The 26,760-nt window shown below is 40.5% G+C and overlaps 1 long non-coding RNA gene and 1 pseudogene across 3 annotated transcripts in view; both read left to right on the top strand.

Moving 5' to 3' along the window:
* The window catches only part of LOC123948894, a 46,905-nt gene extending 24,199 nt beyond the window's left edge, over positions 1–22,706 (top strand). Inside the window, exons 2-4 of one of the 3 annotated variants that reach the window (XR_006819998.1) lie at positions 12,246–12,439; positions 16,246–16,465; positions 21,886–22,706. This is a non-coding gene — a long non-coding RNA (uncharacterized LOC123948894). Of the gene's footprint in view, positions 1–12,245; positions 12,440–13,802; positions 14,928–16,245; positions 16,466–17,237; positions 17,344–21,885 lie in introns of those variants that run through there. The other 2 variants (XR_006819997.1, XR_006819999.1) reach the window with 2 other exon arrangements.
* Positions 20,748–20,932, top strand: LOC123950094 (annotated as a pseudogene).
* Positions 22,707–26,760: the final 4,054 nt, after the last annotated feature.

Genomic DNA, 26,760 nt, shown 5'->3' with positions numbered 1-26,760 from the left:
TCTTAACATGTTAATATGTTAAGGAATATTGCTCTCAAACCAACTGCTAATATTAGACTTTTTTTTTTTTAAAGATTTTTATTTATTTGACAGAGAGAGATCACAAGTAGGCAGAGAGGCAAGCAGAGAGAGAGGAGAAAGCAGGCTCCCTGCCGAGCAGAGAGCCTGATGCGGGACTCGATCCCAGGAACCTGAGATCATGACCTGAGCTGAAGACAGAGGCTTAACCCACTGAGCCACCCAGGTGCTCTGAATATTAGACTTAACAGTAAAACATTAGAAGCATTTCCATTAAAGTTAATAATTTGACTATCATTAGCATTAATTTGAGTTTGTTCTGGAAATGCCAATCAATGCAATAATGAGAAAAAGAGGGGCGCCTGGGTGGCTCAGTGGGTTAAGCCGCTGCCTTCGGCTCAGGTCATGATCGCAGGGTCCTGGGATCAAGTCCTGCATCGGGCTCTCTGCTCAGCAGGGAGCCTGCTTCCCTCTCTCTCTCTCTCTGCCTGCCTCTCTATCTACTTGTGATCTCTCTCTGTCAAATAAATAAATAAAATCTTTTAAAAAAAGAAAAAGAAAAAGAGATGAGGGAGATATAAATATTTGATAGGAACAGACAAAATTATTATCTGAAGAATGTATGGTTGCTTAAAAAACTGTTAGAACTAACAAGAGCATTCAGAAAGTTTGACAATTATGACAAAAATATTTAAAAATTAATATATATCAGCAATAATTAGCTAAGAAAGAAAATAGAAATGAAGAACCCATATAGAAAAGTAATAAAAAAAATCAAAGTGCCTAGTAATAAATATAATGATAAATATGCCTATCTACAAACCTTACCACAGAATCTATTAGGATATTTGGATAAAAGGTGAGACATTCTACATTACTGTGTTGGAAGATTTAATATCATAAAGATATTAATTTTCCTCAGGCCAAGACTATAAATGTAACAAAACCCCAATAAAAATAACTGGAATTTTTTTTTTTAAAGAATGTGACCAAGTTTAGTTTGCAAAACTTTTGCACCAGTTTTCAGTGACTCAAAATACTCTGCCTTTTCCTTAAAAAAGAATTGACATACACCCCTGCTCTGCATCCTTTCTCCCTCAAAAAGTCCTGCCTGTGTTTGCATGACTCCCCAACTCCCAGAATCATGCTGTTGAGATGGACATACTGGCTGTAGATCCAAGGGGTAACTTTCAAGTCATGATGCAAACTTCAGGGTGTCTTGTGTAAGATGCAAAGTAAATGGCTCAGGTCATGGTCTCGGGGTCCTGGGATCGAGCCCCGTGTTGGGCTCTCTGCTCGATGGGGAGGCTGCTTCCCCCCCTCTCTCTGCCTGTCTCTCTGCCTACTTGTGATCTCTGTCTGTCAAAGAAATAAATAAAATCTTTAAAAAAAAAGACCAAAAACAAAAGAAAACAAGAAAAAAGTAAGAAAGTCAAGCACATTTTTAGGAAGAATATTACCCTAAAAGCCTTTTCCTACCAGATATCAAGAAAAACCAGCAAGATCGAATAATTAAAACATTACTAGGTAAAAAGCACAGTTCAGAAATTTATCTTAAGGACATAGAAAAATTGAATACATAAAAAAGCCTGTGCTTCCTATCAGTGGGAAGTTTTAAGTGTATCACCATGAAAAACAAACCCAAACTCACATAGTGCACAGAGATAAATTCCAGAAGGATTAAGAATTATAAAGTAAGAAGAAGAAAATACAGCTGAATATCAACAAAACTTTGAAATAAGAAATTACTTTCTAAACATGAAACTAAGAACAGAGCTCATAAAGGATAATAGATGTGTTTGTATAAAAAGGTAAATCTTTTATACTGCAAAATTCATCATAAACTAAGTTAAAAGGCAAGTGATATTGCGGGAAATATCCTTAAGCAAAGGCTCATATTCTTAACATTCAAAGACCATCCAAATCAATAAGTGAAAAATGAAACTATACAGTTGACCAGAAAAGGTATTTTACACACACACACACACACACACAAACACTTAAATGGCTAATAAACATAAAAAAGTTCGACTCCATTATGAGTCAAAGAAATGTGAATTAAAACCACAAAGAAAAAAAAAGAATAAATATATGTGCTATTTACAAGGGTTAATAGATTCAGGCATTTTCAAACACTACTGGGTGTATCAACTCTCAGAGTTCTTCTAGAGGGTATATATAAAAGCCACTAGGTACGACTTACTCTTTAGTTTAGCAATGCTACTACTGGGGATGTACAGCAAAGAAGTAATTGAGGACATATATCCATATGTATAATAAGGATATATATTCCCTTAATTATCTTTACAATATAACAGTGGAACTGTCTATAATAATAAAGCATTGGAAACAACCTAAGTGTCCAAAAATAGGGGATGTGTACAGCCAATTCAAAAGATGTAGAAGGAGGCCTGGGTAGCTCAGTCACTTAAGTGTTGGACTCTTGATTTCAGCTCAGGTTGTGATCTCAGGTCATGTTCTCAGGGTCGTGTGATTGACCCCTGATTCTGACTGCAGAGTCTGCTTCTCTCCGTCTCTCTCTCCCTCTGCCCCTCCCCCTGCTTGTGCACACTCTCTTACACAAATAAATAGATAAATCTTTTTAAAAAAAGATGTAGAAGAATGGAAAAAATATTTAAGGAAAGATGTTGAAAATAAAGAATAATGGAAATGCAGACAGTAGGGGGAAAGTTATGAGTTGGACAACCTGCCACTAGAGTTCTGATAGGCAGGGACAATTTTGATTTAGCAGAATAGCTTAGAATCGCTTTGCAGTTTGGAGCAATGCAAAAGGAGCCTTGGATTGCCTTGTGTAAAAGTTACGAGTTAGAGGAGTTAGAGGAGATTGAATGAGTTAGAGGAGATTGAATGTGAAAAGTGAAAAAGGGAGGGAGGGAAGCCTGCAACTAATGCTGTTGTAGCTCCAGATGAAGAGACGGCCAATGAGGAGAATGACTAATGGACTCAGAACGCTCTGAAACTCAGTTTCAAGTTGTTCTCTGAGTTGTGCTTCAATGTAAGCCATCCTCTGTTGCCACCAAATCTTCTTTTAAGTATTTGCTAACATACCACCTTGTTGAGACCATATTTTGGGGAGAGAGGGAGTTGGGGAAGTGTAGAAGAGACAATGTGCCCAGGAGGTGAGATGAAGGGTAGGGATCAAGGCAGAAAATTAGAGCTAGAGGTGGCTAAAGGGAGGATACCCCTGCCTCTGTCGCCAAAACCCCCCAGAACCCTCAGGGACGTTGGTAGGGACTTGGGTTTCATCCCATTCATAAGATAGGGGTTTGAGCAGAATTCTTTTATATCTCAAGAGTTGGAGCTACTCCAGAAGGTTGGAGGACCCTGTAAAGGACGGGGAGGATAGGAGTGCGGAAACACAGAAAAAAAAAAACTACTTAGAAGGGTCACAGCATACAAAAGTTAACTATGCTAAGATTATGAGCAATATTTATTTTCCTCTTTTGCTCATCTACATTCTGATTCTTCTGTAATGAAACCATATTACTTGTGTAATTTTTAGAAATAAAAATGTACTGAGGGAATAGGTAAATCCACAGAAGTAGAAAGCTGACGGGTGGTTACAGGGCTGAGGAAATCAGGAGTGTCCACTTAATGGGTATGGGTTTCCTTTTTGGGGCAATGAAAATGTTCTAGGGTTAGACAAAAGTAATGGTTGTGTAACGTGAATGTGCCAAAAGCTACCGCATTGCTCACTTTAAAATGATTAATATTATGTGAATCTGCCTTCAATAATTTTTTTTAAAAGATTTTATTTATTTGAGAGACCGAATGAGAGAGGGAGAGAGAGAGCATGAGAGGGGGGAGGGTCGGAGGAAGAAGCAAACTCCCTGCTAAGCAGGGAGTCCCATGCAGGACTCAATCCTGGGACTCCAGGATCATAACCTAAGCTGAAGGCAGTCACTTAACCAACTGAACCACTCAAGCGTTCCCCCCCCCAAAAAAAATATTTTGAGGAAAAAATATACAACATAAATTAGATCCTGTCACTCTTCTGCTTAAAATCCTTCAAGGACACCCTAACTCTTTTCATAAGGCAGACGAGGCACTTCATGCCCTGCCCTTGCCCCACCACAGCCTCCCCTCCCTATAAATCTCACTCTCCAGCCATACAAAACCATGTGCAGCACTCTGAAAGGGCCTATTCTTTCCTGCTTTCATGCCTTTGTGTGGGTTTTCTTTCCCTGGAATGTCCTTCCCCTAGTACTTTCCACTCATCCTCTAAAACTCAATATCTCCTTTAAGAAGCTTTCCCTGATTCCATAGTTGGGGTGCCTCTTCCCTGTACCCCAAATACCTTTGGGACATTTCTCTATTGGTGTAGGAGATTGTGAACCCTTGGAGGAGAGGGCCTGATCCTTTCCTCTCTTTAGCCTTAGAACCTGGTGCAGGACAGAAGCTACAATAAATGTGAAATGAGTAAGAATGGACTTGGGATCACTGACAGAAACCACCTTTATCCTGGGCATGAAATTGAAAATGACTCAGAGGTGGTTAGCTGGCTTAATGTGATATTTGTCACAGAGGAATGGGAGATCTTTTTCTTTTTACTTTTTATGAATTATCTAGGAATTGAAGCATAGATAAAAATCCCAAATAACAGGTTAATAAAAATGTCAATCTAAGTAGCAAAATGGTCCCACATGAGGCTTAGTAGTTTTCAGAAGTCTCAGGAAAACAAAACTCAGTTACTCATAAAATCTCAAATAAAACACAGTAAAAACTCAATTACTTTTGTAGAAACAAAACCAAAAAAAAAATCCATGATGGGTAGTAGATAAAGGAAGACTTTTTAAAAATATCTTGCCCCAAAACTTAGACATTGGATTGCTATCTTAGGATTTTTGTTAAAAAAAATACCTAAGTCTTAGGGACACCTGGGTGGCACAGTTGGTTAAGCGTCTGACTCTTGGTTTCCACTCAGGTCACGATCTTAGGGTCATGAGATCAAACTCCATGTTGGCTCCGCACTGAGCGTGGAGTTGGCTTGAGATTCTTTCTTCCTCGTCCTTTCCCTCTACCCCTCCCACTCATGTTCTCTCTCTCTAAAATAAATAAATAAACTTTATTTATTTATTTTATTAAACTTTATTTATTTTATTTAAAATAAATTTTAGGAAAAAATCCCTAAGTCTTACAGAATTTTAAGTGACCCTAAGCCCCTAATGAAATAATGGATCTAGGCAAAAACCACTGATGGCTGCTAACACTATTAGGTGGAAGGTCAGTGAGGAATTTTATAATGTATTTATAAGGCTGGCACCCTGGAACTCAGTGTTTAACCTTAGCATTATGAAAAATGGGCCAGCCAGGCACTAATTGCCTCCTGATAAAGTTCAGTAGGAAGTACACATCACCACTTAAGAAAAATTCTTGCCCCCCCCAAAAAAAGAAAAAAATTCTTGCCAAAAGAATTGAACCTGAATTTAATATCTCTAATCACCAGTTTGTGAGAAATATAAAGGATAGAGAAACATGTTAAAAGACACCATAAAAAATGTAAGAAATCAAATCAAGAAGATAGGAAATTCTTATCCATTTAAATGGAAATTATTCCATTTCTGCAATATTCCAGTCATATGAAGAAAAAGGAAGGGAGAAATTACAGATTCAAGGAGACAAAGATTTAAGAGATGTGAATTTGAATAACCACAAAAAGATACATCTAAGACAATCTGGGAAAATTTACAAGGATTAGGTTTTAATAATATTAAGGAATGATTGTTACCTTTTTTTTTTTAAGATTTCATTTATTTATTTGATAGAGAGAGATCACAAGTAGGCAGAGGGGCAGGCAGAGAGAAGAGGAAGCAGGCTCCCCACCAAGCGGAGAGCCAGATGCGGGACTCAATCCCAGGACCCTGAGATCATGACCTGAGCGGAGGGCAGAGGCTTAACACACAGAGCCACCCAGGCACCCGATTGTTACCTTTTTGTGTGAAAATGCTATCACATCATTGTGGTTTTTTTTTTAAGTTCTTATTTTTAGAGATTGAAGTATTTATGGGGAGATGATATGATGTCTTGAATTGGCATTAAAAGGCTTTCTAAAAAGTAAAAAGTATATGTTGGGAATAGATGAAACAATGACACACAATATTAGTAATTTGTGCCTCTGGATGATAATGAGCACATGGATTCTTTATACTGTTCTTTCACCTTTCATGTATTAAAGAAAAAAACGTAACATTCAGCAGCCATGTGGAATAGCCATGTGGCAGTTGTTAAAAAGCCCATATTCTGAACCAGGACTATATCACACAAAATGGTATTGTTGGACCAATGGGAATATTTTGGGTCTTGAAGTCAGGAAGCCCTGGGTTTGAATCCCAGCTCTGCTACTTAGTAGCCCTGTTACCTAGGGCGAGTTACTCACTTCTCAGAATCTGTTTAAGTAAACAGGCATAATATTACCTACTTTGCAAAGTTGGAGGAATAAGTAAGATGATATATAAAGTGTCCAGCACTTGCCCAGCTCAGAATAAGCACTTTATGAGAATAATACCAAAACTGATGAAGTAAAAAATGAACTCCCCAATTTCAGTCTCCAGAGGAAGGAACCACCATTAACAATTTGTTGTTGGTCATCTTTCCATGCTTTTCCTTTTTATCTGTAAATATGTAAAAGAACATGCATCCATATACATATGGTGTGGATTATTTAAACAAAAGTGGAATCACATATTACATATTGTTCCACAATGAACTTTTCCCACATTTCAATGTACAGTGTGTCTCTTTTTGTCAGTTCATATGGCTCTGTATATACATGGGATTCAATAAGTAATGCCATTCATATGCTTTTGCTCCCAAGCATGAGCATTCCTGTGAGTTAGACTCCTATAGCAGAACCGTTAGGTCAAGGGTACCAATAGTGTATTCATCTTAATCATACACAAAATGGTCCTATTGTCCTTCCACAAGTTACTGACTTATTTTTCACATTAGGACCTATTATCTATATATTTCTAAGTTGTATGCTGAGAGATACTGTCCTTTCTGGTACCACTTATTTCTCAACAGACACAGAAAATGTTTCAGAGAATAAATGTGTTTGATTAGCAAAAACCAGCCTCATGGAAAATAGTCGGGCTCCATTCTGCTATTCGTTTCTGTGAGAGGATAATGCGCTGCATGCTGTTTTCAAGGCTGAATGTAGCGGTGGATTGGATAAAATAAATGGGAGTCCTAGTTTTCTTTGTGAAAACCCAGTGAAGATTATGTGAGGCAGGAGCCTGAAAGAAAGCAGGGAATAAAAGCTCCTCTCAAAAGAGGTCCCAGTGGATGGCAGCCATGAAAAGGTGGATGGGTAAAGAAGGAGGAAGGAAATCCTGCTCAGTTCACCAGGAAGTTCAAGTTCTCACTTTTCCCTTCTGTTGTTCTAGTGACTTAGAGAGGACAAGTCTAGAGAAAGATGGTTTTAAGAAGAAAAGAAATCCAAATGGAATCCAACTCAGCCTTACTTATGTAAGAGCACCTGTCATATGTACAATAGTCCCAGGCAGAACTCCTAAGAAAGATCACTTTGTCAACCATCCTGCTGCTCTGGGGAGGTCAACAATTGTCCTTTGTCTGAGCAGCCCTCCCTTCACCCCACTATGGAATTGTTGGTCCAAACTGCTGTAGTAAGTTTTGGGCAAGAAGAAATTATTCCATTGTCTTTTAGAAATTAGATCAATAAGGGTGATGTCATTCCTGATTTCCTAGGGTTCTGGCTGTTCCTGGTGTAGGAAATCATGTGCTGCCCCATTGCTGCATATGTTTCTCTAGACCCACAGGCAACACTGGCAAACCTGTGTCAGATGGGAATCTACTTCAGTTCCAAAAATCCTAACTTTTTTTTTTTTAGGTGAAGTCAAATCAACATTTAGTATAGTGATTTCTAAAACAGCGCACGTAAAAACAAATAAATAAATATCCTGGTCTCTCTTGGGCTTAGAGAGAGTTTTAAGATCCATGTTATTAATTTAAAAAATATGGATTTGTATTTAGCCTCCACAGTACTTTTTTTTTTTTTAAAGATTTTATTTATTTATTTGACAGAGAGAGAGATCACAAGTAGGCAGAAAGGCAGGCAGAGAGAGAGAGGAGGAAGCAGGCTCCCTGCGGAGCAGAGAGCCCGATGTGGGGCTCGATCCCAGGACCCTGAGATCATGACCTGAGCCGAAGGCAGCGGCTTAATCCACTGAGCCACCCAGGCGCCCCTCCACAGTACTTTTTGTATTTAATTACTTTTTTAGCCCTGGGTCAGAGTCTGCTTCCCATCACAGTCAGGCTGACCACAGCAAATAGCCACTTTGTACATGAGTTTTAACATCGACATCGCCTTGATTTTTCTTTGACAAATACTTTTAATTATTTCAACAAGTATTTAATGTGCCAGGTACTGTCCTGGGTGCTAAGATAAAGTAGAACAAAACAGAACAAAATAACAAAAATTCTTGCCCTTGTGGGTTTATATCTAGTGGGCAAGCTTCAGTCGTTCATTTGCTCATTTATTCAACAAGTGTTGATTGATTTTCTAATACGACTCAAGCCTTAAGCCACATACTGTGCTTAAAAAGGATTCCATCTCTGCCCTTAGGGCACAGTGGGGGAAATAAGACGTGTCCCTATGCTTCCCCTGCTTCTCCCCGTATACAAAGAATATAGAAGAGGGGCACCTCTTTCAGTTTGAGTGGTTTGAAGATGATTTCTCAGAGAACACAAGTAAGAGGAGGCTAGAAGAATGAACTCATGAGGGGAAAAGACAGTTCAGGTAGTGATGAGACGGATGAATAGATCAATGAATGCTGTTGAGTGGATGACTGAAACTCGCTCAAGAGACCATCAACTCTGAGAAGCATGTTCCTGGAACTATAAGTCCTTTCCTGTGGCTGGAGTTGAACGTGTGTGGGCTTGAGGGGCAGGAGATGAGGCTTGGGGAAGGAGGCAGGGTCTGGATGTGAGGTAGGCTGGCTAAGGAGATTTGTCCTGATGACAATTAAAAAATTTGTGGATTGAGATGCCTGGGTGACTCAGTTGAGTGTATGCCTTTGGCTCAGGTGGTAATCCTGGGGTCCTGGGATCGAGCCCTGCATCGGGCTCCCTGTTCAGCGGGGAGCCTGCTTCTCCCCTCACCTGCCGCTCCCTCTCCTTGTGCTTTCTCTCTCTCTGACAAAATCTTTGGGAAAAAAATTTTCATGGATCATTTTAAACAGCAATGTGATATGGTCAGATTGTTGCATTCTTTTCTTAATAAAAGTATATTCTTTACAACTACAGAAATGAGAAATGTTTATATTAGATGAATCTTTAGGGACTTTTTCTGTGAGTGATGATTTCATTATACTATTTCTGTAACTGGTACCCTGCACATCTCTTTCTGCATCCCAGCAGAAGAACTTTCTCTCTCATTGGGTTTGACACACAGAAGGCTCTGTTAAGATTTGCTGCTATGAAATCCCAGGCATGCAGGCAGGGTGCAGCCAACTTAGGTGAGGCCATAATCTGTCCTCAGTGTGCCACCGTGAGAAACTGGAGCTTCACCACCCATCTGGGAATATTTACCAATTCGTACTGTCATGTCATTGCCACTATATATTTTCTTAATCTTCTTTTAAAATATTTTACCATGCGAAAATTCAAATATTAATGTATGGAAGAGTAGAAAGGATAGTATAATACACCCTCCTGTACCCATCACCCAATGTCAACAATTAACAACTCATAATCGTCTCATTTATACTTGTCTCTCCCACACCATTGCATTTTTTTTTTTTTGTTTTTTGTTTTTTTTTTTAAAGATTTTATTTTATTTATTTGACAGAGAGAGAGATCACAAGTAGGCAGAGAGGCAGGCAGAGAGAGAGGAGGAAGCAGGCTCCCTGCGGAGCAGAGAGCCCGACGCGGGGCTCGATCTCAGGACCCTGAGATCATGACCTGAGCCGAAGGCAGCGGCTTAATCCACTGAGCCACCCAGGCGCCCCATTGCATTGTTTTGAAGTAAATCCCAAACATCATATCATTTCATGTGTCTCTAAAAGTTAAGAACTTGTTTAAAAACATATCCATAATTATTACAACTGACAAAATAATTATTCTTTTTTAAAAAAATATTTATTTGGGGGCATAGGAGGGGCAGAGGGAGAGGAAGAGAGTCTCAGGCAGACTGCATGCTGAGCACAGAGCCCTTGAGGCTCCATCCCACAACTCTGAGATCATTACTTGAGCTAAAATCAAGAGTCAGACACTTAAATGACTAAGCCACCCAGGTGCCCCCCCAGATAATTAATTATTTATTATCATCAAATTTACAGTGTTCAAATTCTATTCGTCTCTCTTTTTTTTAAGTTGGCTTATTGGAATCATCATCTGCATAAGGTCCACATTTGTAATCAGTGGTGTTTCCTAAGTGTCTCTCAATCAACAGGTTCCTCTTTTCCTTTCTTCCTCCCTCCCTTTCTTTTCCTTCCTTCCTTCCTTCCTTCCTTCCTTCCTTCCTTCCTTCCTCTCTCTTTCTCTTTCTTTCCCTTTCTCTCTTTCTTTCACCTTGCTTGTTATTTATTTAAGTTTAGGCTCTTAACAGAATGGAAAGTTGGAAAACAGTACTTTAAAGATGCCATGCTTCATGTTCACCTTCATTGTTTTTTCTTCTGGCCCTGACAATTTTTGAGGTAAAGAGTTGTATCCTATTATCACAAAACATTCTTTGAATTTGTGAAATATGTCTAATATTGCTTAGTTGTTTTTAGCCTGCCAGCTTTATCCAAGCATTGAATGCAGGTGATCTTACACCCAACTGAATTCAAGAAAATATAATGTTAAATGTATTTTTGGAAACGGAAAATGTTATCTATTTTTTTAAAAAACTTTATTTGAGAGAATGAGAGAGAGAGCGAGTGAGCATGAGGGGGGAAGAGCAGAGGGAGAAGCAGACCCCCTGCTGAGCAGGGAGCCGGATGCTAGGGCTCAGTCCCTGAACTCCAGGATCATGACCTGAGCAGAAGGCAGTTGCTCAACCAACTGAGCCACCCAGGTGCCCCAGGGAAAATGCTATCTAAACAGAAAAACAGTGGAAGATATCACCAAGAAAAATATGGATAGAATTAAATATATGCTAAGTTAGAATTTTTTGGTCAACAAACACAACATAGAAAGATAAGGGGGGGGCGGGGAAGGGGGGATAGTTGCCATATATGAGAGATAACAAGTTTGTAGCCTTAATATATGTGACCTGGTCCAGCCTGCCACTGGGTCCAGATGGGTCCACTCACAAGATTACCTGAAGTTCTGATTCTCTAGATCCCATCTTCTAGATTATCTGAAAGTTATGTTTTTTCCCTCAGGATCTCCTGCTGCAATTACTCATTTGAGAAGCATTAAGGGTGAGGGTGAGATTTTACCATTCAGAACCTCTGTTCTATCTGTTGGTCTCAATGTCCTTCTGCCCTGTGGATCCCTGGAGCTATGCTGCATCTCTGCCGAACGCATCCCTACCACCTCTTCTTCTCCATCGATTAGGAAAACACCCTCTTATGACTGATGATTTTCAAACGGATTCCCGCGGAAGAGCTCCTGAGCCCCTACCAACCTAGTTCTTTTGGTTATGCCACAGTCCGTTGTCTCCCAGAATTTACAAGCAGCAGGAGAGCCTGCTTCTCCTTCTGACCTTCTTCCCTCTCCTGCTCTCTCTCACTGTCTCTCTCTCAAATAAATAAGTAAAATCTTTTAAAAAACAAAACAAAAACATTAAATTAATTTAAAATGACAATTCCTACAATTTTAAAGCAAACTGAAAACAATGAACCTAACTGTATATCAAATTAATGATGTAGCTCCACAGAGAAGACAATTATTTCAAGTGATTTTAAGTGATATTACAATATATTTGTCACATGTACATTGTGGTTAAGTATTTTAAGGGCAAAGAAATGTAACACTTTATTCAATAATTACATTGCTAGTAGCAGTCTTTGTGTTAATATTTTGAAACTATTTTTATACAGTGTTGCATATAGTAATAAGTAATTATGTTAATGTTAGGAGCCAAGATTTTCAGTGTAAGAGAGAAGAAATGTGAAATCAAAGACATTAATGTAAATATTAACATGAAATTTGAATCATAAATATAATATTAGAAATAGTAGTAGAAATATTAGAAATTTGATATTAGAAATACGGTTTTTATTTTTTTCAAAAATATCTCCTGTTTCTGTACTTTTCAGAAGGGCCTAGAAGTGTTAAAAACCCATGGGCAATGAGCAACCACTAGTGCCTAGATTGTGGTCCTTAAATGACATTTCCCATTTGAAGGAACCAGGATTTCTTGGACGGCTGAGTACAAGTCTGGGATAGTACCTGTACAAGATGAGGCTGGAACATCCTGCTGAGTCAAAAACTATGATGTAATCCAAGACAGGTGGGTTGCATCAATAGGACTCAAGAGCCCAATGATGGGGTTCCAACTGACCAAGAATGGGATCATTTATTGATTGAAATACATAGAATATATAAAAGTCTGCCAAGGAAGAGGAGGGGGGGGAGGAGGAGGGGGAGGAGGAGGAGTGCCAAAGCAAATTAACAAACTCATTGGATGCCATTGGTGGTAATTAGGTCACAATCTTACTCTGAAAAATCGCAATTTAAATTAAATGAGTAAACATTATGCTGCCCTTCCAATTCAGTCTGCATTTCAGGGTGACCAAACAACTTTCCTGGGGCTATTGATGAGGAAGAGTTCTTCACAGAGATTTCCCAGTTAGTAACAGGGGAAGGAATGACAGAATTAGAAAAATCACCATTTTACCATCCTGATGATATAACTGATTAGGCAGAGACCAGTAAGAGATGACAACATTAGATGAAAAAGCTTACAGTTGCAGTGGAGAGATCTGACTGACCTCACCTGCATCCACAGAGCAGTATTCAGTAAGAGTGAGACAGCCAGACAACATGTGCTTCTTGAGGTGCTCCTTTAGGAAAAGAAGAACCTGAAGCCAATAAAGCTTTTAGAACTAACCTCCACTTCGTATGAAATAAAGGAGGTAGAGGCTCAGGTTTAAGTGAGACCACCAGGACGTAAATGGATAAATCCAGAATATGAGATATTCTCTAGCACCACTGAACTAGCGTAATCAACAAGTCTACCACATGAAGAAGCAAAAGGTTGGGTGAAGTGAAGAGAGACTATTCTAAATTTTAAAACACTCAAAAGACATAACCGTCAAATCCAATGCGTGGATCTCATCTGGATCCTGATTCTAACAAACCAATGATAACGAAGAGATTTCTTAGGTATCAGGGAACTATGAAAATCATCTAAGAATTAGGAGTGCCTGGGTGGCTCAGTCGTGAAGTGTCTGCCTTCTGCTCAGATCATGATCAAGCCCCACATCAGGCTGCCTGCTCAGTGGGAAGACTTCTCCCTTTCCCACTCCCACGCTCGTGTTCCCTCTTTTGTGTCTCTGTCAAATAAATAAAGAAAATCTTTTTAAAATGGTCTGAGAATTAGGTAATATCAAGGAGCATTTACTGTAGCTAAGTATGTTCCTGGCAGCATGGTTATGTAAGAAAATATTTGTATATCTTAGAGATGCAAAATGAAATACCTAGAGACAAAATAACACGAGGTCTGGTATTTGCTTTACAATACCACGCAGGAGAAGGAGAGGGATCGATGAAGGTGGTGTGGTCAAATCCTAATGCTGCTGAATTTGGATAATGGGTTACTTTTTATACTACTCTCTCTAATTTTGTTTTTTGTGTTTTTGGAAATTTTCCAGAGTAAAAAGAATCAGTGGAGACGGGCAAAATAGAAATCAATCCAGCCCCATTCTTGTAGATGGAAAGACGAGGGAAAAGTTATTGCAAAACAGACTGACTTGCTGTGCTTGTCATTGTGCACTGGGCAGGGCCAGCACATCTGACATCAGCGATCACACCTTGCATGATGTGACATTGGTGGAAGGAAGGGTGTGACAGTTCTTTCTCACATCTCCTTTTTGTGAACACCTGAGGTGGCACCTCAGCAAAGCTGAGCAGAGTACGGACCAGTTTGCAATGTTCTTTTGCATCCAAAAAAAAAAAAAAAGTGAATCACACTTGATATCTTTGCTGATTCACTGAGGAATAATTTTTGGTCCCGTAAGTACATTTCAAGATTGAAGTAGAACTTGGAAAAACTTAACAAGTATGTTGATTCTGTACAGCTTGCCCCTCATCCCCCCTCTTCTGACACTTCCTCTGTGCCTGTCCTGTTTGAGTAAAGGTGCTAGGTGAGGAAAGAAGAAATTTCCTTTTTTTTTTAGATGAAGGATTATAAGAATTAGGGATGCAATCACAGCCAAGTCTATGACCACTCTCCATTCCAGAACCCAGGGCTGGCAGAAAGTATCAATGGATCAGTTTTTTTTCCCCACCGGACTCGGCTACTTGCCACACCACTCCAGTAGCACCATATTGATGAAGTCATTCTTACTCAAAATGTCTTCAGACTGAGTTGTGGAGTAAAGCATTTGCCTTGCTGCTTTTTAATTTCTACAGTAGAACAAGAAGAAAAACATCTTGAATAAGAAGCTCAAAGAATTTGGATTAGATTAGATTCAAGGAAGAACCTCATGTGAGGAAGTTGAAATCTGAAACAATTATGCTACGTAGGAAGATTATGATAATTCCCCTAAAAGATCTATTAAAACTGGACTGATTTTTATTGTCTGGAATGGTCAAGAACTAGTGATGTTGACAACCATTTTTGGCCCATGTCAGGGCATTTAGCATTTTTGCCTGCCCAGCATCTCTTTCCCCTCCTCCTTGTAATAGAAAATTCTTGCCTTTGGAGAAATCTATGACCCAGCAATTGCACTACTGGGTATTTACCCTAAAGATACAAACGTAGTGATCCAAAGGGGCACGTGCACCCAATGTTTATAGCAGCAATGTCTACAATAGCCAAACTATGGAAAGAACCTAGATGTCCATCAACAGATGAATGGATAAAGAAGAGGTGGTATATATACACAATGGAATACTATGCAGCCATCAAAATAAATGAAATCTTGCCATTTGCAACAACTTGGGTGGAACTAGAGGGTATCATGCTTAGTGAAATAAGCCAATTGGAGAAAGACAACTATCATATGATCTCCCTGATATGAGGATGTGGAGATGCAACATGGGGGGGTTAGGGGGATAGGAGAAGAATAAATGAAACAAGATGGGATTGGGAAGGAGACAAACCATAAGTGACTCTTAATCTCACAAAACAAACTGAGGGTTGCTGGGGAGGGGTTGGGAGAGGGGGAGGGGGGTTATGGGCATTGGGGAGGGTATGTGCTATGGTGAGTGCTGTGAAGTGTGTAAACCTGGTGATTCACAGACCTGTACCCCTGGGGATAAAAATACATTAAATGTTTATAAAAAATAATAAATAAAAAATTAAAAAAAATAGAATCTTAAGAAGTAAATCAATATGAGCCATAGTAAATAGCCTCCCCCCCACCCCCAATCCCTGCCCCTTGTTTTGGATGGTTTTAATGTCATTTCCAGGGAAAGTCTTGATTAGCATGGCATATGAGATGCTTCAGTTCATTCTATTAACATGTATTAAGCTGTTGCAGTCATTCCGACACCCTGGAGTTACAGAAAGGAAAGACAACCTTTGTTTCAAGGTCTTTGTAATTAAAGAGACAGTTATGATACAATAATAATGTAGTAGATGACCTAGCACTGTTTTAAACATGTTGTGTATACCAACTTATTTAATTCTTACAACAGCTCTTTGAGATAGGTTCTGTTACTTTTTTCATTTTTGAGATAGGGAAAATGAGGCTCGGAGAAGTTAAGGAAATTGCCCAAATTTATCCAGTTCGGGAACAGAAGATCTGGGATTTAAACCAGGGTAGCCTAGCTTTTAGCCACTACATTCTAGAGCCTCATTATCCCTAAGGGTCAGTGCTGGAGCTATTTTGAGAATAATCAGTACTTATGACTACCATTCATTAAATGCTTCCTATGTGCCCAGTCATGTGCTAGGTACATTTTGGCCTTAACATATGAAATCTTTTGAAGGATTTGATGCAGCAAAGATTATTTATTGTATAGTCGAGGGAACTGAGGCCCAGAGAAGTTAAATTTGCCCAGATCACACAGCTAAGTGGCAAAGTGTGAATTTGGTCCATTCATCTCTACCTCCAAAGACTTTGCTCATTCTGTCATATTTCTCTCCAGGACCTTACCTTCCAGCTTTTCCACTAGAGGTGGAGAGTATCTAGGAGGCTTGTGACTGGCTGTCAGTGACTGGGAAAGGAGATCAATGCTGGGAGTCCTCTAACATCAGAGAGCATGCCATTTTGCTCCCAGCAATACTCTTGCAATTTGTGTATACCTTGCAACCTGATACTCCTGAGAATGTATCTGCGGTGGTGGGGGAGAGATTAAGAAGCTCCTGGTAAGTGTTCTTTTGGGAGAATAAAAAGGATGTTATTTGTTTTTGTGGCAGCCATTTAAATGTTGAAGGAGGAGAAACTTGCTTTTGTTTGACTTCCTGCCCTCAGGCCAAACATGTGAATAAGGCCCTTGGATAAGGTAGTGTCAGGTACCCCAGGATCAACGCCCCTTTAATTGGAAGACCAGGCAATAGAAGGCTGTATTCAGGTGGGAGATTTACTATGATCGGTAGCAGGCGTCTTTGTCTAGTAAACCTCCCCACCCCAGTACAGGAGAAGTTCTTATGTACTTTCATGGAACCAACTCAGAGGATTAACTTCTGGAAAAGTTGTCAACTAAGGCACACCTGTGTACTTCTGCACTCAAACATTTGAGTGCTTGCCAAGCTTTTTAGATAGATCAACTAATTAAATGCTTAAAACACCATTTACAAGTAAGAGAAATATGGCACGAGGAAGCTAACTGCATCAACAGAGTTAGATCTATTGATCAGGAATCAATGATGTTTGTTAACGAACTCAATTTTTCTAGGCACACATGGTATAATTTAATAAAATGAAGTATAAACCTGTGAAATATGAGTGTAAAAAGTTGAACTACTATTTCTATGGAAACTAAGTCAAATGCTTTGGAAAGACTTGAGAACCCTTTCTCTCCCCCCACCCCCCACCAAATTGCTATTGAATTAGGTGTGAGCAAGACCATGCTCTTTCCTGTCTCTATGACTGCCTATTGCTGCTAATTAGGTCTTTCTCATCTTCCCCTCCTTCCAGTGCATTCTCCAGGATAACCTTCTAAGAAGCCTTCTCTGGTAGCCTAATTGTATCAGTGGGCTACTCGTTAGTGGCAAGTTGCTTAACTTCTCTGAGCCTTAAGAGTCTGCATGGGCGCCTGGGTGGCTCAGTGGATTAAGCCGCTGCCTTCGGCTCAGGTCATGATCTCAGGGTCCTGGGATTGAGCCCCGCATCGGGCTCTCTGCTCCACAGGGAGCCTGCTTCCTCCTCTCTCTCTGCCTGCCTCTCTGCCTACTTGTGATCTCTCTCTGTCAGATAAATAAATAAAATCTTTAAAAAAAAAAAAAAAAAAGAGTCTGCATCGGTGAAATGATTCTCCAACTTTGCAGGTCTGTCGTGGAGATTAAGTGGGATGAAGCTTGTAATGTTACCTGACCCTAACAGGTACTCCACAAATGGAAATAATTGTGATGTGCTTGGTCCTATGCTGGGGCTACAGAAGATGGGTGAGAGAGCCCCACCACAAGAAACTGGACTGTCTGCCTGCTTTTGGCTTCACTTGCCCTGTAATGAGCTGACGCAGGTTTTCACAAATGTAAATGGAAACTTTTCTAGATGTTTTTAGACCCTGACACCATTTTGTCATCCAGGTTCTCAGTTTGCATTTGAATAGGTCATCATGAAGGCCCGTGGGCATCTGCACAGAACCTTTCCAGATGGAACTTTCTTATACTTTGTCACAAAATGATTCGTCCTGATCCCTAAAAGGGCTATTGGAATAGCTTCCAGAGAAATGCGTTTCAATTCCCAGAAGCCACATGGAGCAGGCTCTGGAATTTTGTTACGATGAGTTCAAGTCATGGCTCTACCATTTGCCAGACCTCAGAACAGTTATGTGATGACTCTGAGTGTCGATTTCTTCATCATCAGAAGAGTGGGAGTAACATTTCTTATTTCATAAGAGGGCAATAAGAAGCAAATGAGATGAAGTGTCAGGTGTCCCGCACAATGCTTGGCATATAGTCAAAACCTAATCCACGTTAGTTTCCTAGTAGGTAAGTGTAAGTAGGTAGGAACGTAGTGGGCACACATCTAACATGTGAGCTAAGGAAGTGCAAGCAGGTGTCTTCAATGCTTTCTTTGTGCCATTGTCACAAAGACTCTAGTCCGGACAGCCTATTGGTCTGACCTTGCACGTGGTCTCTTCCTAGTTTACCAGTAGGCATGACTAATAATCAAATTCTTTTTCTATGACTTAGCTTTCAGGGCTGTCTTGAGTGAGGTAATCAGCCTCTGGGAGCCTCAGTTTCTTTCTTTATAGCCTGCAGATACAAGTGCCTACCTTGCAGCAGTGATGAAAGGAACAGAACTAAAGAGACATGCACTTGGGGCAGTGTGGACACTCACAGGTGCCCAAGGAAATGCAGCTAGCAATAGCAGACATAGCAGGAGTCCCTCTTTCTGAGCTAGAAGTGGTCCAATTGATCCCAAAAATTGACTCAGGCGGGAATTCTCAAAGCAAAATCCCTCCCCATGCCCTACAGTACCACTAAGATTGTCAAACCTGTTCATATCATCCCTCATGGTAGCTCCCATCCCCACTCCTGGGCTTTATGGTCAACATGAGTCACCCACCTCCCAATGCTCTAAACACTGCTCCAGACAGAAAGTTCGGTCTGCAGCCTTGCAGGTTTTCCTGCTCACAGAGACCACGTCCATGGCCACAGGCTGAAGTCGGAGGAGAAGCGGGCGGGGGCGGCACTCACTGTAACCACAGAAGAGGAAGATGTGGGGAAGATGGGGGGAAATGGCTGGGGAGAACTGGAAGGAGGAGGAACCATGAGGTGGGAGCTGATGCGGGGACCAGCTGTCCCTCATGCTGCTGCCTGGAGTACACTAGCCACCACCTGCAGAATTGGGGTGGCCCCTCAGCATCTGGTTTGGAGTGAGTGCCTTTTCTTTGGAGGCCTTGGCAAGATCTCTTTCCCCATCTGCCCCTTCACATGTTGGCAGCATTGACTGCCGTAAGCCCCAGAAAATGGGGTGAAGGGATGTGGCATCCTGGAGGGAAACCGTTGTCCCCTTGTCAGTGAGACAAGCAGACCCAGTCTGGCCTTGCCTCAATGCTGGGATGTGGTGCAACACCCCACCATGTAATGCAGACTGCAAATCGCAAACTAGGGATTTAGGGCTCTGTGTTTCTAAGTCAAACTGGAGACAACCTCCACTCTGAACTGGAACCATGCAGTTAACACAAAATTCACCTGCTTGTATTGTAATCAAGCACACACTTCTGATTTACTTGTTCTTGTGGTTTATAATTAGACCGTGTTGTCAGAAAAAAAAAATTGAAAGCAGCTGTGTTTCAGTGCTATTTAGATCTGTGACTGACCCAGTTTTCAAAAATTAAAAATGTGGCATTGGTATTCATCACATCTTTGTGCCATGCTCACATTCCTTTTTTTTTTTCCCCCTTGCTCATGTTCTTAAGATGAGAATTGAGAAGTGTTTTCTGAGCTGTGAGCTTATGGAAGAGAAAGGGCCTTGTGCCTTAGGACATTGACCAACCCTAAAGCAAAATTCCAGAGATATAGCTCTTGCTGAGATTTACCTTTCCTTGCTTAAAGGAAGATTTCTTGGCAAAATAGTCCTCTCCCGAGGGTAACCGTGAAAACCATAAGAACCAAAATAATCACGGAGTTGTTTATGCTGGTGTTCTCAATGTTTTTGCCACCACTACCCTCCTGATAGCAGTGAGCTACTGAGCTGAACCCTCACTCAACTCTCCCATCCCATCCCTGTGTGCAGAGGGCCTGCATGCTAGGATCCTCCCCAAAGCTGTGCAAGACAGTTGGTGGTTTAGGGGTCCCTGGGTGGCTTGGTTAAGTATCTGCCTTTGTCTCAGGTTGTAATCCCAGGGTCCTGAGATCGAGCTCCGAGTCTGGCTCCCTGCTCAGCGGGGATCTCCTTCTCCCTCTCCCTCTTATCCTCACTGCTGAGAAATGGAATGAATGAGGACTATCATCTGTGTCTGGTCTTTAGGATTTCCAAACAGAATGGCTCTTTCTCCCCTGCTTGTTATAAAGCGCAGTTCTCAGCCTTCCTACACAGGAGTCTCAGGCAGCTCTCCTGTCCTCTCATTCTCGGGCATGTGTATACCATCAATGGTGGCCAGACAGAGGAGGTGGGTGGGAGGATGGGGTAACTGGGTGATGGGCATTAAGGAGGGCAGTTGATGTAATGAGCGCTGGATGATATATGCAGCTGAAGAATCAGTAAGTTCTACCCCTGAAACTAATAATACACTATATGTCAACTAAATTGAATTTAAATGAAAAAAAGAAATGACCAGACATTTAAGTAAAACATAAAGGACAAGATAAACTAACAGAAAAAAGTAATAACATGAGAGGAAGCTGAGATAACTAAGGGGAAAACAAACCAAAAAGCTGAATAAACACATTTAAAAGGACCATCTAATTAGTATGCTCATAAAAGATGTTGCATCCACAAAATGAGAACAGGTTGCTATGAAAAAGAAAAACTCTCAGCTTTGCGCAGTGGCAGTATCGTAGCCAATGAGGTTTATCCGAGGCGCGATTATTGCTAATAGAAAAACTCAGAGTGCAAAATAGAGGCGCTCCCAAAGTTGACAAAAATCCTAGTAGTTTGTATGACATCACCTAAAATGATCTGTGAAGCAAAAAGGAACTTTTTTAAATTATCAGCTATAAAGAACAAGTTCTGATCAGCCATGGGAACTGAGTTATCTCTCTCTCCTCTCTTTTGCAGATGATATTACAAAATCATTATCCTATGAAGAGGCTATCAAAAAATAAGCAACTAAAGTCATAGGAAAAAAATATATAGATATAGAGGTGTGTCACTCAGTGAATTAATAAAAGTTTTGCATTTCTCTACCTGTCAGCTTTTATTTTTTAATTTAAATTTTGTTAGTTAACTTACAGTGCGATATTGGTTTCTGGAGTAGATTTCAGTGATTCATGATTTACATACAACACCCAGTGCTCATCACAACACGTGCTCTCCTCAATACCTATCGCCATCTAGCCCATCCCCCTCCCACCTCCCTCCAACAACCCTCAGTTTGTTCTCTAATCACTAAGATTCATTTATGGCTTGTTTCTCTCTCTCCTTTTTTCCTTTGCCCCCTTCCCATATGTTATCTGTTTTCTTTCTTAAATTCCACATATGAGTGAAATCATATGGTATTTGTCTTTCCCTGACTTATTTCACTTAGCATAATATCCTCTAGCTTCATCTATGCCTTTGCAAATGGCAAGATTTCATTCATTTTGATGGCTGAGTAATATTCTATTTATCTATCTATCTATCTATACTACATCTTCTTTATCCATTCATCAGCTGATGGACACTTGGGCTCTCTCCATAGTTTGGCGTAACATTGCTATAAACATTGGGGTGCTTGTACCCCTTTGAATCTGTATTTTTGTATCCTTTGGGTAAATAGCTAGTAGTGCAATTGCTGGCTTGTAGGATAGTTCTATTTTTAACTTTTTGGGGAACTTCCTGCTTTTTAAAACTTGTAGTTTTTTTTCTCACTCTAAATAAAAATTTACTGTTTTGAATAATTTTGCATTCATAACTTAATGTCCTTTTTCTTAGTGTATGTGTTGCCAACATAAGTACCATATTCTCTTTTCAGGCCCCACAAAACCTGCACGTGCCCCTAGTGGTGAGCTACATTGCTTGTGGATAGAACCTGGAAGGCAGCAAACCGCAGAAGGATATATGCTATAAAAATCCAATTCAGGTAACTTTCAAACACATGAGTCACACTATTTAATGTTTATAGCTGCACATACCAGTAGTAAAAGAGTGAAAACATAGGCTGGAAGATACACATCTCATTTGTGAGGATAGTGGCCTTGGGGTATAGGGTGCTCTATTTCTTACTGATTTTCTGAAGGAAAAATGAAAAAATGTTACTGTATCTGACTGATGGATACATGGATGTGACATTATTCTCAGTGATTTTCTCATCTCTATTCAAATCGTGCAGTTGTAAAGTCAGATTCCCTCCGAATTTGGAGGGACTGTCAACAGTCTTCCGGAGTCCAGTGTTTATCATCACAAATTTTGTCGTTCAGGTGGCATCCTTTGCAGGTGACCTGCTTTTCCTCTCTTTATCCCTGTGGTCCTTCTACTTCACAACGACCTGTCTGCTTACAGACCTTGACCCTCATCATGTTAGGCTTTTGTGAACTTTCCAACCTGAGGACTGCCATCCTTCAGCTCCAAGTACTTCCAGTCTATTAGTCCTCCGTCAATTTTATTCTTGCCATTTCTGTTCTTTTTCTGGATCTCATGTTAGTCAGATGGTAGACATCCTATTTTTGTCTCACATGCTACGCTGCCCCCCCCCCCATTTTATGGAAGATTTCTTTTACCATCTTATAACCCTTCATTGAATTTTTGGCAATTATATTTTTAACTTCTAAGATTTTCTTTTTACTCCTTCATAACATCCTGTTTTATTTTGTAGATGTTCTGTCATCTATGAAGATATTAATAAAATGGTTTTAATTATAACAGTTGTTTCATTTTTGTGTTGTTTGTAGTTGAAGTAGTTTAAACACATATGCCAATGTGGATTTTTCTTTTTCTTAAAGATTTGAGAGAGAGAATCCCCAAGCAGACCCTGCGTTGAGCAAGGAGCCCCAAGTGGGGCTCAGTCTCACAACCCTGAGATCATGACCTGAACTGAAATCAGGAGTCGGATGCTTAAGAGTCTGAGCCACCTAGGCGCCCCCATTGTGGATTTTTCTGTAAAGAGTCAAAATGTAATGAGAGAGTCTACCTATTATAAAATTGTCCAAATCTTGCAATATAGATATAAAAACATTTCAGGATACTAAAATTTATTTTCAAAAACTTGGAAGAGAAGCCTGAACACAAACCAAGTAGAAAAACTTTATTCAAATGTTGATAAAACTCTAATACAGGGGCACCTGGGTGGCTCAGTGGCTTAGAGCCTCTGCCTTTGGTTCAGGTCATGATCCCAGGGTCCTGGGATCAAGCCCTGCATCAGGCTGTCTGCTCAGTGGGGAGCCTGCTTCCTCCTCTCTCTCTGCCTGCCTCTCTGCCTACTCGTGATCTCTGTCTGTCAAATAAATAAAATCTTAAAAACAAAAACAAAATACACTAATACATAATTTTCAACTGAAATTTGGGAAGATGTTTCTAAAGGTTTTGGTAAAATAAGTGAGAAATTAGAGTCCTGATGTGTATGCAACTTCATACAAACAGTGTTATAACATATGTTTGGTCTTTGTCACCAGTCCCAGTACAGAGCTCCTAAAACTGTTGGAATTTCCTGAGTCTCTTGTTTTTCTCTCTGAGCCCCTTTCAACCACACTTGGTTTATGCTAATGAGATGACTCAGAATGAGGCCCCTTAATAGCTTCAGAGTGGGGATGTCACCAAAAAGACCAAATGGAAGAGTAGAAGTTGGGAACATTCATCCTCACCTTCTGACTTCCAGCAAAATGAGGGGGACTGGAGATTGGGTGATAAAGCCCTTGAACTACAAGATTCAGAGAACTTCTGAGTTGGTGAACATGCCTGAGTGGCTCAGTTGGTTAAGCATCTGCCTTTCGCTCTGGTCATGGTCTCAGGTCCTGGGATTGATCCCCAAGCTGGGCTCCCTGCTCAGTGGGGCATCTGCTTCTCCCTCTGCCTCTCCCCGTTTGTGCTCTTGCTCAAATAAATAAATAAAATCTTTCAAAATAAATAAATTTTATTTTATATAACATCCATCAAAAAAGAAAAAGGAAATACATATTGAGTATAATTCTGAGAAGGGAGAACTTCTGTTTTGATTAGCTGTCAGTGAGAACCATATCCACGCCCTTATAATCACACACATCTGATAACGGGAAGAATCGCCCACAGACTAGTGCAGGATCCATTGTTGTTTCTCCTCCACTTCCCACATACATGTGCCGGGCACCACAGGATGCGTTCATATCGAATGTGGATACTGCTGTCTCTGCACATTGTCATAATGCTGGTATGCTGCTAGAGCAGGCAGTAAGAATCCTCCTGGAAGCTGTTCCTACAGCGCAACGAGTAATGATACCTATATGTGAAAGTGATTGGGAACGAATTAGTTGGGTAAATGTATCCAACTAAACAAAAACTAAAGTTATCCCCAACTCACCTTGCCTTTTCCAGGGTCTGAAAAATGCCTGTGGCTATTCCATCACCACCCACCACCTGCCATGAGGAGTAGTTGCAGTGGAAAGAAAAAGTGGTCTTAATTGCTTGTGGTGAAATGATTTTGCCTTTGCAAAATTTCAGGAACTTATGGTGAAGCAACCACACAGCCACAGCTCTCCCAGGCTCGGAAGAGGCACATGCAAGTGAAGGGCCAGTGAGCTTTAGCTCCGGGAGTGTTATGGGAAAGAAAATACAGGTGTTAGAGTCAGAGTGCTCTGGTTCCAAGCACAGCTCCAGCACTCATTGCCTGGGGGACCTGAGGTAAGTTACTGGAAAATGGGGGTTAAGATAATAATGATGTCATGGGGGCTATTGTAAGGAGGGCATGAGGTAATATTTGTAAGGCACTCAGAAGAGTGCCTCACAGAGTGAGCACTTCATTCACTGTCTTCTTGGTGGGGGTGGGGGGAGTGTGGTCAGTCAGTCTTGTGGTTTTGAATACTGCCTACATGCTAATGACTCCAAAACTGAAAATGTGTGTCTCGGCCTGGTCTACCTCTGAAGGATCTTTAAGAAACTGATAATAATGTCTTTTATTTATCCTTTACTACCTTTTTTGTTGTTGTTGGGGTATAATTGACATATACCATTTTATTAGTTTCAGGTGTACAACAATGATTTGATATTTGTAAATGCTGTGAAACGATTGCCACAAACAAGTCTAGTTAACATCTGTCACCTTCCATTGTTACAAAAATCGTTTTTTTTCTTGCAATGACTTTTAAGACTACTCTTTTAGCAGTTTATAAATATGCAATTCAGTATTTTAAAAAATATTTTATTTATTTGAGAGAAAGAGAGAGTGAAAGCAGGGGGAAGGACAGAGAGTAAGAGGGAGAGAGAATCTGAAGCAGACTCCACGCTGAGCTTGAAGCCCAGTGCACGGCTCGATTCCACAACTGTGAGATCATGGCCAGTAACAAGTTTGAAAAGGAGAGAGAGAAATCCATTGTCTGAACCTGGGGTGGGCTCTTGACAGAAGTTGTGGCCTTTGCCAGAGGGATAAAGATAACACCTGCCAGGGAGAGAACCAGCAACCAGAAAGGGAATCTACTGATGTCATCACACACTCACCTCCGGAGATGCAGACCAGGGTGGAGAAGTGTGGGGAATAGATCTGGAGAGGAAGCAAGAAATCTGGTACACCTCTTATCTAGAAGTTACGCACCCCCCCTTTTTTTTTTTTGAACTTTTAAAAAAATATTTTTATTTATTTGAGAGAGAGAGAGAGAAAGCATGAGCATGAGCAGGGGCAGAAGCAGAGGGAGAAGTAGGCTCCCCACTGAGCAAGGAGCTTGACGCCAGGCTCCATCCCAGGACCCCAGGATCATGACCTGAGCCAAAGGCAAATGTTTGACCAACCAAGCCACCCAGCCGCCCCAAGTTATGTTCTTTAATGCAAGAATCTTGTTTATCTTATTCCTCACTGTTACCTAGCACTGAGAACAGACCTAGTAATAACTAGCATTCACTAACTAGGTTCTTTTTATATCCGGGGCACTTCAATGGATTTTACATGGTGAAGGGTCGACTTTACAGATCTAGACTCCAACCCATGTACTTTGCTCCGTGACCTTCACTCTTTTTTTTTTTTTAAGTTTCTCCCAGCTTTATTGAGATATAAGGGACATATCACACTGTAAGTTTAAGGTATACATCTATAAGTTGTAAAATGATCATCACCATAGTATTAGCTACCACCTTCATCCTTCCAGTCACACACTCTTTCTTTTTTGTGGTGAAAACATTGGAGATCTACTCTCTTAGTAACATTCAAGTATATGATATAGTATGTATACAAAGAGTTTGTACCCTTTGAGCAATATCGTCCCCCTTCCCCCCATCCCCCAACTCCTGGTAACCACCACTATACCCCACATGACCCCCATTCTTAATCCCTCTATTACAGAGCCTCTATGGAGCTCAGCAAAGTTACTCCCTTCTCATTCAATATCCTTTCTCAGATCCAATAGTACCCACTTTTTTTCTTTCATGAAGCTACACCTTTCTTTTAAAACATGCTTATTTGGAGAGTTAACCATATATCAACTATTTCTAGTGTATAGTGCATCTGCCCACTAAAAAAGAGTAGGAAGGAACTTTAAGTTTTGGATTTGGGATGAGGAAATAACTAAGTCCACAAGAGTGTCCAGTTATTAAAGTAGAATAAATTCTCCTCAGGTTTTCTAGAAAAGGTATATCTTGGTTGCATGACAGATTGTATAGTCAATCTGCCAAACAGTATTTGTGTATCTGGTGAAATATTGGAGATGCAATAGGAAAGGGAAGTCCTTGAGAG

Source organism: Meles meles, chromosome 8, assembly GCF_922984935.1.
Source record: "Meles meles chromosome 8, mMelMel3.1 paternal haplotype, whole genome shotgun sequence".
Taxonomy (NCBI): Eukaryota; Metazoa; Chordata; class Mammalia; order Carnivora; family Mustelidae; genus Meles; species Meles meles.
This window is presented reverse-complemented; position numbering and strand designations above follow the sequence as displayed.